This window comes from Triticum urartu, chromosome 7 (genome assembly GCF_003073215.2).
Source record: "Triticum urartu cultivar G1812 chromosome 7, Tu2.1, whole genome shotgun sequence".
Taxonomy (NCBI): Eukaryota; Viridiplantae; Streptophyta; class Magnoliopsida; order Poales; family Poaceae; genus Triticum; species Triticum urartu.
This window is the reverse complement of record NC_053028.1, coordinates 683,807,101-683,816,058: the sequence shown is the minus strand read 5'-3', so window position 1 is coordinate 683,816,058 and position 8,958 is coordinate 683,807,101. Positions and strand designations below refer to the sequence as shown.

Below are 8,958 nucleotides of genomic sequence, written 5' to 3'. Positions count from 1 at the left end.
GCCGAGGTAATGGAGAAGTAATCCAAATATAGATCCAGTGTACCACTATAGTGTTTTCTTCCACATCTAGAAAATTAATTACAGTTAAGAAGGACTCGTTTTGTCCACTTTCTTCACATAAATATAAGGATGTGGGGAGGTTTTTCTTTTGGTCATCTTCATATTCAGTTTTTCTTTTCTTGTGATGATGTTGTTTTGAGAACTTCTTTGCCTAATTACTGCCTTCATAAATAACTGCTTGAGTCACTGCTCTGAATAACAAAGAAAGAAATGTCTGCCCTCACACTGTGATTTGAATCAGTCTCGTAAAATCAGTTACATGCTTCACATATATCATTTGTTGATTGTGGCTAGAACCCCTGATATATTTCATTGAGTGACTTAAGCTAGGTAATAAAATATCCAAAGTCCTGCAAACACATATAATTCGGTGCTTTTTTTTGCGTACATGCCTCTTTCTGGCTATGTGCTCCAATCTGCATTGCAATTTGGTGCTGAACAGACAAAAGCATTTGCATATCGCAAATCCGGCTGCGATGAATGGTTAACCTTACTGATTAAAGGAATGCTATTCTGCTACTATATCTGGCCCAATATAATACATATAACTCGTTCCTTTAAGCTTGTATAAGCTCTTGAATATTTGTACAATTTGGACCCAAAATTCTTCTCTGTTTGGCTAAACTTTCGTCTTGTTTGTTCAGATTCGGGGGAGCCGTAATCAGATCAACATTCTCAATTCAAGACAATTGGGATTTCAGTGGTGTGTCCTACAGGATGAAACTATCTACATTGCTTTGTCTGGCGTTCGTCATGTCTATGTTTTGGTTAATTACTATAGCGTCGATGTGGATGTTCTTTGTCTGAGTGTGGCAGTGCCATGTCTAGTTGTGTTCTTCCTTTGATATCTAAGAATGTTACACTGAGCAGTGCAATGCGATGCATCTGGTGCTGATGAACGGATGTGGTGGCAAGTTCGCTGATTCTTGACGGCCATGGCAGTGTACCGCTCATACATAACTGTTGTCTCTCGAACATCTAAAAGCTTGATGGTCTTTAGAAATAAGAGCTTCCTCTATTGATGCCTAGGGCTTAGAAACAACTTCTAATGCACCCAACACCAATCGAATTCTGGTGTGTTTGGTAGAGTTTGTGAGTTTGTGCGTTTGCATGCATTTTATTCGATTCTTTCTGGAAAGTGCCCTTCTCAGCTCGAGCTCATATGAGCTCGAGTGAACAGTAAAATCTGAAAAAAAATTAAAAAACATGTTTTTTTACAACATTTGACAAATGTTTTCAAAGCTTGCAAAGTTTAATCATGAAATGACATTCATACCCCTCCCGCGTTGTTGTACTACTGTTGTGCCCCTTTCGCATGGATTCGGCTTCAGGGAAAACCCTTGATCTTGTGTGACCGGACTATGGCATGCGACTCCTTTGCGTCGTTTCCCCGCTTGAGGGCTTCTTCCTTGGAGCTGGGCATTTGCATTATGACCAGTGGGAGGCGGTGATGTTGCCGCCATGGCTTCTGTGGCAACGATGGTGGAGGCGAGCGAAGTCAGAGACATGGCAATGGTTGCAGTAGTTGGTTGTTTTAGACGTAACCATGGGATTACCTCGGATTGTTTTGTTGTGCTGAAGTCAGAGCGGCGGGCGTGGGGCCCATGTGGTGATGATGATGGGCAGCAGGTGGTCTGTTCGGCGGTCTTCCACGGCGCCAACCTTGCATAGTTCTCATTCGGAGCTCTCCATCAGAGTCGGAGCTGTTATGCCCTCGGTGCGGGTGGCTGAAGTTGGCACGAGTCTTCTTGTATTTCACATAGCCTCTACGGCGAGGGTTGGGTCGACGTTCGTCTTTGGCAAAGACAAAGTCTTTTGCTCGGAGATTAGGGAGGGCGATGACGCCTCTTGGGGAAAAGTGATGACGATGACACCATAGTGTATCTTGATGAGACCCTCTGTATTGAGGTATGTGTGTTTTTCATTAATTAATATTTCACTCAATTTCAGTTTTTCAGATATTATTCACAAATATTGACACATATCTTACTCATTTTAGTTATATTTCAATCATTTACAGAAAAAAGTTCCACATGCATATTTCACAAACATTTCAAGCAATTATTTAACACGTATTCAACGCTTTTGAATAGTAACTCCATTTATGCATGGTCTTTCAAATATCATTTCCCTCAATTTCAAGTTTTCAAATAATATTCATAAATATTCACACATATCTTAACCATTTTATTTATATTTTAATCAATCACAGAAAACATTCCACATGCATTTTTCGTCAGTATAAAATTATTTTAGCGAGATGTTAATTAATTTAAGGATTATTTCAGTAACATTTCACACGATACGTTTATTCGGGTAAGTCTAGGTCGCCACAAGCACTACAGGAAAAAACTTATAAGCCGTGTACCTAATACACTCGGCTTACATCGATTTAAACTCGGTTTACATATAAGCCGAGTAAAACACCCGGCTTATAGCACTCAGTTTACAGTCGACCTGCTTATATCATATAAGCCGAGAGCTGGACCGAAAAAACCTGGCTTATGTATAAACCGAGTATTTTTAAAGGGCTCTCGGTTTAATAAAGTAACATGACGGTAGCTTGCTGTTAACGGCCACGTGTCACCGTCTATATAAGTCGAGTGCCGTCTTCCGGGCACGGTTTATATATAAGCCGGGTGCAACCACGAACCCACGGTTTATATATAAGCCGGGTGTAACCAGGAACCGCACGGTTTATATATAAGCCGGGTGCAACCACGAACCGCACGGTTTATATATAAGCCGGGTGCAACCGCGAACCGCACGGTTACTATGTGCGACCCACCGGTGGTAGTCTGGCATAAACCCATTCTTGAGAAGGTGTCGACCCATTTCATCCTTTGTTTTTTCCTTCTTGTTACCGCAGATAGTGCAAGGGCACCACACTCCACCACGTCCTGTGTGCCTGGCAAATGCTGCTTCCAAAAACTGATTCGTCTTTGTAATCCATTCTGGAAGCACACCTCCCCCCTCCCACTCAGCCAGCCACTATACATCCACTCACGATCCTCCATCTGATGTATTTTCATTGACCAAGTAGTTTCATCTAGTATTAGTTCAATTAATTACAATCATTCATGTTTTACGGCATGAACTCAAACTATCTAATAGGTAAGGATAGGTCCTAATCCCACCCGAGGATGTGTAGGTGGCTTCGTTTTCATGCACTACTCCGATCCAACACAGAATTTCGGCAGCACCTCCCCATTGTTCTCCAAATACACGTCTCGGCAACAAGCCGAGAGAATGTGCATTCGGAGAACAATGGGAAGACACTGCCGAAATTCTGTATCGGATCGGAGTAGAGCATAAAAACAAAGCCAGCCTACACATCCTCGGGCTGTCCGTGGAAAACGCTGGACAATTTGAAAGAGTTACTATTATAAATATACAAAGATTGCATATTTATAAATAATGTAACTCTTTCGAATGGGAGACGCATAGGTAACGCGACTAGCTAGCTACATGATTTGCATATACATAAATCCTACGAGGCGAATGATTCTTACCCTCGAAGCGTGTTCGGTGCCGGTCGTCCGTCCAGCAAGAAGCTCTGCGACAACGGTCTCGACGTCAAACTAATGCATGTCTTGCAATAAAGTGAAAATTGAGATCAAACATAATCCACATGCAAACTTGCAAATTGGGACTAAAAATACTTCACATGCAGAATAGGTGCTCTGCCCACTCCTTTTGTATTTACAGTGACAACACTTGTATTTCCATAACAAAAACAAATATGTGCTCTGGCCACTCCTTTCTAATATACCATGTTAAAGCCTTCAAAAATATAAAACAAAAATGCTTATTTTATCATGAAAGCTCTTCACAAGGGATTACATGCTGCATCTCATACACTTTGCTGTGTCCATCACAATTGCATTCAAATAAATTTGCAAACTATCGAAGTGCTTGTCTTAATCAGTGGACATGCATACAATTTTTTGGCAAGATGAGAAGGTTTGTAATTTGTAGGGATATATGAATCTGAGATTCCATCATTCGAGAAGGTTCAGAGAAGAAAAATCGATATGCCTGCTGTTGTTGGGGGAGGGGGGGAACCAAGACCTGTTGTTGTTTCTTCTCGACTCCCTGAAGATGCAATTGGGGGAGGGACGGAACCAAGACCTGCCTGCAGTTGTTGTCGCAAACGAGGAGGGGACACCTTGCCGCCGGAGCAGCCGGGCCTGCTGAAGAGAGAAGAAATAGGACAGTCAGAGAGAGAGAGAGAGAGAGAGAGGGGGAGGGGGGGTACCTGCCGGCGGAGGGAAGATGGCGTGGCGACCTCAACCCTAGCGGTCGGGGAGGGGCGGCGGCGCTGATGGGAGGGCCAGCTCAGCGGCGCTCATGGTCGGGGCGGATCTGGGGCAACTCTGCTGAAGTGGAGGAGGGCGCGGCGCCGGTGGGTGGAGGATGGGCGGCGGCGCGAGGTGGGTGGCGGCGCGGCGGAGGGTTCAGGGGGCGGCGCGGGGGAAGTGATGGGGGCGGCGGCGGGGCGAGAGATGGGGGCGGCGGCGGGGCGGGGAAGGAGAGATGGGGGCGGCGACGGGTCGGGGGGAGGAGAGATGGGGGCGGCGCTGGGAGGAGTCATAGGAGGGGGGAAACAGAGCCTGTGCGCGGTCGATTTGGGGCAAAATCAGCTCTACGCGTGTCTTTTTTGGCTAAGTCCCGCGCTCATAGCTAAGCCTAGAGCAGAGGGTAAGCCGAGTGTCACAACAGATTACACGGATTACGCTACTATATTTTTTGTTTTTTTATTTCAATACAAAAAATTTATCAATTTACTTCTAAAATTCTCTGTGTTTTATTTAATTGTATTTTATTATACTTAAATTTCTATTGTATTTTTATTTCATTGGCTCTATGTTTTTGGAGATTTCACCCATCCGTAGGGCCCGCATGATCTATGTCTTCGACCGGACTTGGAAGAGGTTTGAACGTAAACTGCCGACGATCCTATGTGATGTATTTGCGACATTCGTATGCCACGTGCAGACGAGAGAGGGGCATGCCTAGCCATCAGTGGTGCGAAATTACCTTGGCGGCATGCCTGATCCAACTGTTTGAATCCTCGGAAAATTGTATGATGCCGGAAATCCTCGGGAGCTGTCACGGCGTCATCGAATGGTCCATGTAGGGTGTGGTAAAAGTTTGGGTGCGTTTCTTGTAGGCCTCACCTGAGGCCGCTTGTAAACTACACCATCTTCGAGGTAGCCTCTCGGCATCGAGAGAGAACGTCTCGGGTTTGTGAAGGAATTGCGGGCCATGTTTCTCTGTTGGCCTTGAAACCTCTCGTGCTCTCAAAGGAGGCCATCGAATGACACGTGCCAAGCCCCCACATTTTTCGGACCCGCCTGCAATATTTGAGACATTTATTGCACTTCTAGAGTTTCAGCGCGGGAAATTGCAGATCTACAAGGGGACACATGAAATCATGCCCAGAAGCGGCATGGAAAATCATATGTTATGTAGTTGCGACATGCGTATGCCATGTGCAAACGAGAGATGGGCATGCCCACCATAGGTAGTGCGAAATTACCTTGGTGGCATGCCTGATCCAACCGTTTGAATCCTCGGAAAATCGTATGATGCCGGAAATCCACGAGAGCTGTCACGGCATCATCAAATGGTCTGTGTAGGGTGTGGTAAAAGTTTGGGCGCGTTTCTTATAGGCCTCACCTGAGGCTGCTTATAAACTGCACCATCTTCAATGTAGTCTCTCGGTATCGAGAGAGAACGTCTCGGGTTTGTGAAGGAATTGCAGGACATGTTACTCCGTTGGCCTTGAAACTTCTCGTGCTCACAAAGGAGGCCATCGAATGACACGTGCCAGGCCCCCGCATTTTTTGGACGCGCCTGCAATATTTGAGACATTTATTGCACTTCTAGGGTTTCAGCGCCGGAAATTGCAGATCTGCAAGGCAGCACAGGAAATCATGCCCAGAAGCAGCATTCGAAATCACATGTGATGTATTTGCGACATGCGTATGCCATGTGCAGACGATAGAGGGGCATGCCCAGCCATTGGTAGTGTGAAATTACCTCGGCGGCATGACTGATCCAACCGTTTGAATCCCTGGAAAGTCGTATGATGCCGGAAATCCTCGGGAGTTGTCACAGAGTCATTGAATGGTCCATGTAGGGTGTGGTAAAAGTTTGGGCGCGTTTCTTATAGGCCTCACCTGAGGCCGCTTGTAAACTACACCATCTCCGAGGTAGTCTCTCGGTATCGAGAGAGAACGTATCGGGTTTGTGAAGGAATTGCGGGAGATGTTGCTCCGTTGGCCTCGAAACTACTCGTGCTCTCAAAGGAGGCCATCGAATGACACGTGTCAGGCCCCCGCATTTTTCGGACGCGCCTGCAATATTTGAGACATTTATTGCACTTCTAGGGTTTCAGCGCCGGAAATTGCAGATCCGCAAGGCGGCACATGACATCATGCCCAGAAGCGGCATGGAAAATCATATGTGATGTATTTGCGACATGCATATACCATGTACTGTCGAGAAAGGGGCGTGCCCAGCCATTGGTAGTGAGAAATTACCTCGGCGGCATCCTGATCCAACCGTTTGAATCCTCGGATAGTCGTATGATGCCGAAAATCCTTGGAGCTATCACGGCGTCATTGAATGGCCCAACCACTGGTACTGCTACGTTGTCCTTGAAACTTCTCGTACTCTCAAAGGAGGCAGACGACGGAGAGGCATGCCCAGCCGTTGTAAATCGAGGGCATCGAAGATATGACTCATGAAAACTATTTAGGGAAAGTGGGTGAGGGAGAAATAATAATTAAGCAGCAATAATAAATACAATGGAAAATCGTTTAAACAAATTTTGCATAAATATAACCTTAGTGCTTTCAGCTGGCACACGGCTTATATACAATATAAGCCGAGTACCGTGGTCTAGCGCACGGCTTATATAGACTATAAGCCAGAGTGTATCCGTAGGCACTCAGCTTATATAGCCTATAAGCCGAGTGCACCCATCTGGCACACGGCTTATTGGATGCTCCGTGACGGCGCCGTCCACTGTTTCTGTTATCGACACGTGGCTGGTATCTTTGCCGACCGCGAGCTATAAGCCGAGTGCCTTTTCCAGTAGATACCGTGTGCTTACTTTAAACTGTGAGCTATTTTGTACAGCTCGGCTTATAGGTTGTTATAAGCCGGGTGTTTTGCAGTTGCCGGGTGTTTTTCTTTCTTGACTCGGCTTAGTGTAACGTAAGCCGGGTACCCGAAAAATAGATCTCGGTGTATAGTCTTTTACACGGCTTATAAGTTTTTTTCCCGTAGTGAAGGTTTGTTAGTGTATTTTTTTAACCCATATCTTCTTGATGTATCAGTCTGGATTGTGTGCTTTGTTTATCGTTGTTGAAGCGGAGCTGCTGTGTCATGTGGTGGCAACTGACAATAACGAGTGATGGTTTGAATTTCCACTCTTGGAGCTCTTTTGGTTAAACGGATATAGCGGCCTAAGAAAATGTTTGACTGAGATGCCGCGTTCCATAAAAAATGTGAGTTTTTTGTTTGAGCAAATAAAAAAAATCTGAGGTGCCGGGCCTGAAAGTAGAAACGTAAATGGGCAGTGTTGGCCCGAAGATGGCCATTTCACAGGCCCATTTCGGCAGCAGGAGAAAATCAGTCTCTCCAGACTCCCTCCAGCGGCGTCCGCACAGCACGCAGCCGGCTCCTGCTAAATCAGCGGCCAGGGTTCCCGAATCCCGATTCCAGTTCAAAAAACCAGGGTTCCCCGGCGGCCGCCTCCTCCACCCACCGGCGATCGCCTCTTCCGCCCCAGCCGCTCTCGAATTCCCCTACCACCAACCACCCTCCCTCCTCCGCCTCACTCGCGGCCGGCAAGTAAATGGCCTCGTCGCTCATGTTCATCCCAGATCACCTCAAGGCGGAGATCTTCGTCCGGCTGCCTGAACCAGAAGATCTCGCCCGCACAGCTGCCACCTGCGTCACATTCCGCAGAGTCCTAGCCGACGGCTCCTTTCGCCGCCGCTTCCGCCTCCTCCACGCCCCGCCCCTCCTCGGCATCCTCGACCGCGACGGCTTTCATCCCGCCCTCCCGCCTCACCCCGCCGCGTCCGCCGCCCGCGCGCTCGCCCACGCCGCCGACTTCACCTTCTCCTTCCTCCCCTCTCACCGCCGCTGGATCGTGCAGGACGTGCGCGACGGCCGCGTCCTCCTTGCCGGCGATCCCGAACCCCAAGTGGGCACGGAGCTCGTGGTGTGTGACCCCTTGCACCAGCGACACATCCTGCTTCCCCAAGTACCTAACGACCTAGCCGCTTGGCTGGTCCCTATGGTATACCGGTGCCATCTTTTCATAGCTTCCCCCGGAGCAGGCAAGAACGAGGCAGCTGCAGCCATGGAAGAGGCGGCAAGGGCATTCATAGTGGTCATGATAGCACATTGTGAAACTGGTGTGGCTGCCTTCGTCTTCTCTTCGAGCACCAGACAATGGCGAGTTGCTGCATCCAAGGGTTGGAGTGATTTGTTCCCCTGCCAGGGAGAGTCAGCCATGATGTCATCTATGCACCCTAAGTTTGTCGGGCGCCATTACGCTTATGGCTGCTTTTATTTGGAGTCCACAGTGAATAAGAAGTTGCTTGTGTTTGACACCCGAAGGATGGAGTTCTCCATTGTCGACGTCCCACACGAAACATCAAACATGTTCGGTCTAGCCATTGTGGAGGCAGCAGAAGACATGATTGGCATGTTTGATATCCATAATGATCTCCGTTATTACATTAGAGGAAACAAAGGTGAGAGTTCTAGCCAGTGGAAGATCAAGAAGACAATCTCACTACCTTCTGATTATCAGTACTATATCCAAGATTCAACGGGGAGGTACTTGCTCCTAAGAAAGATTGGACCCCTGCA

General features: G+C 47.3%; 1 protein-coding gene across 1 annotated transcript in view; it reads left to right on the top strand.

The window, feature by feature from the left end:
- Positions 1-959, top strand: part of LOC125523238 — a 2,802-nt gene extending 1,843 nt beyond the window's left edge. The window contains exon 2 of the mRNA XM_048688291.1: positions 705-959. The gene's annotated coding sequence lies outside the window, so the exon portion shown is untranslated. The remainder of the gene's footprint in view (positions 1-704) is intronic.
- Positions 960-8,958: the final 7,999 nt, after the last annotated feature.